Here is a 6,000-nt window from a genome sequence, read left to right on the forward strand (position 1 = left end):
TTTTTTCCCTGTATCTGGGGTCAGGGGAGAAACAAAGGGAGAAGCCCCACCCAGCCTCCCTCCCATCCCAGGTCCCCGATGTGAGGCACACTCCAAGGGTCCTGCTCAAGCAGTTTTGATAGTTCAACAGGTCTGAATTGCTGCCAGTCTCACCATTCCAATCACGATGAAACCTATTCAGAATCTACTGGCTGACATAGTCTCTTCATGGTTGGGGTTCTGAGATCAGCAGTTCAGTTGGAGGGATCTCCAGGGAAACTTCGTCTGAGATGATCCCAAACCTGATTCTTGTGTGAGTTTGCCAGTACAGGGTCCAGCACAGTCTGTCGCCCCAATCAGCTTATGCACATGCTGGTCGTTTCAATTGCTGGGTCAGTTCTGTTTCCAGCCCTGTCTTCCACTTGAACCAATGGGTGTTGTAGTCCAGCCCGATCCTTCCCACTTCATACTCAGTCCTCATGTAAACCAGTGGGAACTGCAGCCTAGTTGGGGTGACTCCCCATAACCCCCACCAGGCCTGCTCCCTACCCTGGTTCCCATGCATGCCAGTATGTACCGCAGGCTTGTTCAGTCTGTTCCATATCCCATTTAGCTCTGGTACTTGTCAGTGGGCATTGAAGCCTAGTTCAACCCAATCAACCTACTATCCAGCCCACACATGTACTGGCAGGTGCCTTTCTGTCTAGCCACCCCTGCCCCTGTCCTGGCTTTTGTGCTCTCTTGTGGGAGTGGTTACCCACAAGGGAGGTGCCCACTATCTCCCTACTAGGCCACTCCAACTTCTGGATTGTGTACTCTCCAGGTGGTTCTGGCATTTAACTTAACAGAATTAGCCCCCAGTGCCAGCCTCTGCCATCTGATGATGTGGCAAAGCCCAACCAACCCTCACCCACTCTAATTTTTGCTTGCACCAGTTGGAACAGTCAGCCCAACCTGGCCCTTCCCCAATCTAGCTCACATGAGGCCCACAGGTGTTGTAGCCCTGCCTGGTCTGGTCTGCCCCCATCCCAACTCATGCTCTCCAGTGGGAGTGGTTGTCCAGCAGGGGAGCCCACATTCCCCTGCCAGCTTTGCCCTCTCACATGTGCTGTTTGGGCACTGCAACCACATCTGGTACGGCTCACCTCACCTTGGCATTCCTTAATGTGCACTGGTATGTGTTGCAACCGAAACTGGCCTGACCCACACTCTATGCTGGTGCTCAGATTCGCCAGCGGTTGATGTGAACTGGCATTATTTTTAATAAATATCTGCATAAAATAACAACAAAAAAGTCTTATGAAAATGTATATTGTGAAAAAAGTATAAATAAGTTTTGAAATACTCTATACCAAAATAAATTTATTCCTACAAAAAAAAAAAGTTTGTACATTATATCATTTCATGACATTCTGAAAATCAAAAGGAGACAGGGAACTACTCAATGGTTACCAGAGCCGGGGAGTGGGAAGACACGCCATAGAGGAAAAGCCCCAGGAAATTCGACCTGGAGAGCAGCTAGGTGGCCGTCATGGTTATACAATTGACAGTCACCACAAAATGACATTGTGTCTGTGTCAGTTTTCTGAGTTTTATATTATACTTATATTATACTCCCCAAGTGGCTGCAACGGCTGGGACTGAGCCAATCCGAAGCCAGCAGCTTCTTCCAGGGCTCCCACACGGGTGCAGAGTCCCAAGGCTTGGGCCTGTCCTCCGCTGCTTTCCCAGGTCACAAGCAGAGAGCTGGCTGGGAAATAGAGCAGTCAGGGCATGAACCAACACTCAAATGGGATCCTGCAATGTGCAGGAAGAAGATTAGCCAACTGAGCCATCATGCCGGGCCCACAAGTTTCTTTTGAGAGTTTTTTCAGACATACAAAGCCATTCTTTAACCATGAAACATTAAGCAAGTTCCCACCAAAAAGGGAGAAAACCACACCTATTATTGATGCTGTTACTAAAATATCTGGTTATCTTATTTACAGTAAGACTTAAAACAGAAATACATTAACTCTCAAGAGGAAATGAGACTTTGAGAGAAAAAGTAGAGAACACTCCCAAACTCATAGTTAATAAGAGAATTCATGATCAAGATAAATCACAAAATCAATATTACACAGTAGCCAGTTATTGGACACTTTCCCCCTTTAATATAGGTAACCCTCCATGACAAAATGGACAAAATCATACTGAAGGGCCCAGAACTGTAGCTTAGTGGCTAAAGTCCTTGCCTTGCATGCACTGGGATCCTATATGGATGCCGGTTCTAATCCCAGCAGTCCTGCTTCCCATCTAGAAACCTGCTTGTGGCCTGAGAAAGCAGTCTAGGACAGCCCAAAGCCTTGGGACCCTGCACCCATGTGGGAGACCCAGAAGAGGCTCCTAGCTCCTGGCTTTGGATCGGCACAGCTCTGGCCATTGTGACCACTTGGGGAGTGAGTCAATGGACAGAAGATCTTCCTCTCTGTCTTTCCTCCTCTCTGTATGAGTTTCCAATAATAAAATGAAATAAATCTAAAACAAAAACTACTGAAAGACACTGTATAAAACCATTTTGGTTTATGTTTAAATATGCATATATAAAAGCGACAATAAAAACAATGCATACATTTTATCCTTTTAACATTTAGAAGTTTTTGCAGTTATGGGAACATGGGAAAATGTGTGTATTGTGTGCCTGGGGCGGTAGCCTAGTGGCTAAAGTTCTTACCTTGCACATGCCAGAACCTCATATGCCGGTTCGTATTCTGGTTGCTCCACTTCCCTTCCAGCTCCCTGCTTGTGGCCTGAGACAGCAGCAGAGGAAGACCCAGAGCCTTGGGACCCTGCACCCACGTGGAGACCTGAAAGAGGCTCCTGGCTCCTGGTTTCGTATTGGCTCAGCCCTGGCCATTGCAGCTACCTGGGGAGTGAAACAGCAGACAGAAGATCATTTTTTTTTTCTCTGTAAAAGCTGAGTTTCCAATAAAAATAAGTACGTCTTCAAAAAAAAAAAAAAAACAAAAACCAGTCTGTACTGTGTAGTGTGGCTCTGCAGTGCCCTAAAACAGTAGCTGTTAGCCACACGGAGCACAAATGGTCTGAACTCTAGGAACTGAAATGTGTTCTAAGTATAAAATACACACTGGACTTTGAAGACTTGGCAGGAAGAAAGGGTAATATATATCATTTATGATGATTTATACCGATTACCTGTTAAAATTATACTTTGGTTATGTTATATGAGGTTATTAAAATATATTATTAAGCTAGTACACAAAAGTAAAGTTACATGTATAGGCTCACTTTGTGGCTTACATTGTGTTTCTGTAGGACAGCACTGGGCTAGCTTTTTCATATTTCCCTTTTGTGTACCTATAGATTTTATGACCCATTAGAATTACCCAAGAGTTTAAAAAATAAATAAATAAAATAAAAAAGCCAGGCTCTACCCCAAGCAGTGTAATTGGTGTTGGGTGATGCTGACGGTGTTTAAATGTCCCCAGGTGATTCTAATGTACTCTCAGTTAATAACCACTGCTATCATCCCCCAGCCAGCATGCCTCAGAGAATTATTTTTTGCATTTTTGTCCTATAAAATTAAGGAAGGGTATTCTCTAAGCAAAAAAAATAACATTTAAATCTAAGTTCAAAGATGCTGTGCCAGTTCTTTTTGGGACTGATACATCCTATGACTGGTCACACACAAACACACTTGAAGTGTCCCCAGGCCATTGCATGGTCATGGCACATTTTCCAGTTCATAAAAAAAAAGTAATGAATTCCCTTGTTCTTTTTTAGGTGGAAGAAGGGGAGAGATTTACATCATGCTCAACTGTGTACAATTAGCAATACTGGCACTGGTTCTAAAGGGATGGGATTTGTAAAAAGTGTGTGTTTTTTTTTTTTATGAATCAAGTGTGTTGTCTATCATCTTATTAACTGCCTTAGATTCAATGATTTTTTTGTTTTAAAAATTTATTTTTTTTTTATTACAAAGTCAGATATACAGAGAGGAAGAGAGACAGAAAGATCTTCTGTCCGATGATTCACTCCCCAAATGACCGCAACAGCAGTGCTGCGCCGATCCAAAGCCAGGAGCCAGGAACCTCCTCAAGGTCTCCCACGCGGGTGCAGGATCCCATGTCTTTGGGCCATCCTCGGCTGCTTTCCTAGGCCACAGGCAGGGAGCTGGATGGGAAGTGGAGCTGCCGGGATTAGAACTGGCATCCATATGGGAACCTGACGTGTTCAAGGCAAGCACTTCAGCTGCTAGGCCACCGCACAGGGTCCAGAAAGTGTATTTCCACCTTCTTTCTAATTATAACATCTCTAGGAGACAGGCAGGGCTTATCCCAATTTTAATTAATTTATTTTTATTTATTTGAAAGGCAGAGGGAGATTGTCCATTTGCTGGTTCACTCCCCAGGTGCTCACCAGTAGCCAGGGCTGGGCCAGACCCAAGCTTCAGGCCACAGACTGAGTCTCCCACAGATGTGATGGCAGCTCAAGCACCTGAGTCATTCTGATCAACACGTGTATTTGTAGGAAGCTGAATTGGAAAGAGATGGAACTCTAATTCTGTCTCCTTGAAATGGGATATGGGCATCCCAAATAGTATCTTTTTTTTTTTTTTTTTTTTTTTAAGATTTATTTTTATTATTTTTTCATTGGAAAGGCGGATATACAGAGAGGAGAGACAGAGAGGAAGATCTTCCGTCCGATGATTCACTCCCCAAGTGAGCGCAACGGGCCGATACTATGCCGATCCGAAGCCAGGAGCCTCTTCTGGGTCTCCCACGCGGGTGCAGGGTCCCAAAGCTTTGGGCTGTCCTCGACTGCCTTCCCAGGCCACAGGCAGGGAGCTGGAAGGGAAGCGGGGCTGCCGGGATTAGAACCGGCGCCCATATGGGATCCCGGGCGTGCAAGGTGAGGACCTTTAACCACTTGCGCCACCACGCCGGGCCCCCAAATAGTATCTTAACTGCTTGCCTCTTATCCCCATTTTTAAAAAAAGATTTATTTATTTATTGGGAAGTCAGATATAGAGAGAGGAGGAGAGACAGAGAGGAAGATCTTCTGTCCGATGATTCACTCCCCAAGTGCGCGCAATGGCCGGTGCTATGCAGATCCGGAGCCAGGATCCAGGAACTTCTTCCAGGTATCCCACATGGGTGCAGGTTCCCAAAGCTTTGGGCTGTCCTTGACTGCTTTCCCAGGCCACAAGCAGGGAGCTGGATGGGAAGTGGAGCTGCCGGGATTAGAACCGGCAACCATATGGGATCCTGGCGCATTCAAGGCGAGGACTTAAGCCGCTAGGCCACACCGGTGGGCCCATCCCCATTTTTAAAGATTTATTTATTTTATTGGAAAAACAAAGCTACAGGGGAAGAGGAAGAGAGAGATGTCCATCTGCTGATTTACTCCCCAAATGACTGCAACAGCTGGTGCTGGGCCAGGCAGAAACCAGGAGCCAGGAATTTCATCCAGGTCTCCAACATGGGTGCAAGGGTCCAAGCAATTAGACCATCTTCCACTGCTTTCCCAAGTGCATTAGCATGGCATTGGATTAGAGTGGAACAGCTGGTCCTGGTGTGATAGCCTAGTGGCTAAATCCTTACCTTGCATGTGCCAGGGTCCCACATAGGCACTGGTTTCCATCCAGCTCCCTGCTTGTGGCCTAGGAATGCAGTAGAAGATGGCCCAAGGTCTTGGGACCTTGCACCCGCGTGGGAGATCCAGAAGAAGCTCCTGGTTCCTGGCTTCAGATTGCTTAGCTCCAGCCTTTGTAGCCACTTGAGGAGTAAACCAGTGGATGAAAGATCTTTTTCTCTGTTTCTCCTTCTCTCTGTAAAACCTGGCTTTCCAATAAAAATCAGTCAATCAATCAATTGATTAATTAAAAAGTGGAACAGCCAAATCTCAAACCAGTGCCCACATGGGATGCTGACATTAAAGGTGGCAGCTTTACACACTAGGCCATGGCACTCTGCCTATGGTGTGTCCATTGAGCCTTTGTTTATATCATGTGTTACATGT

Source organism: Ochotona curzoniae, unplaced genomic scaffold (assembly GCF_017591425.1).
Source record: "Ochotona curzoniae isolate NIBS_2020 unplaced genomic scaffold, NIBS_Ocur_1.0 patch401, whole genome shotgun sequence".
NCBI classification, from domain to species: Eukaryota; Metazoa; Chordata; class Mammalia; order Lagomorpha; family Ochotonidae; genus Ochotona; species Ochotona curzoniae.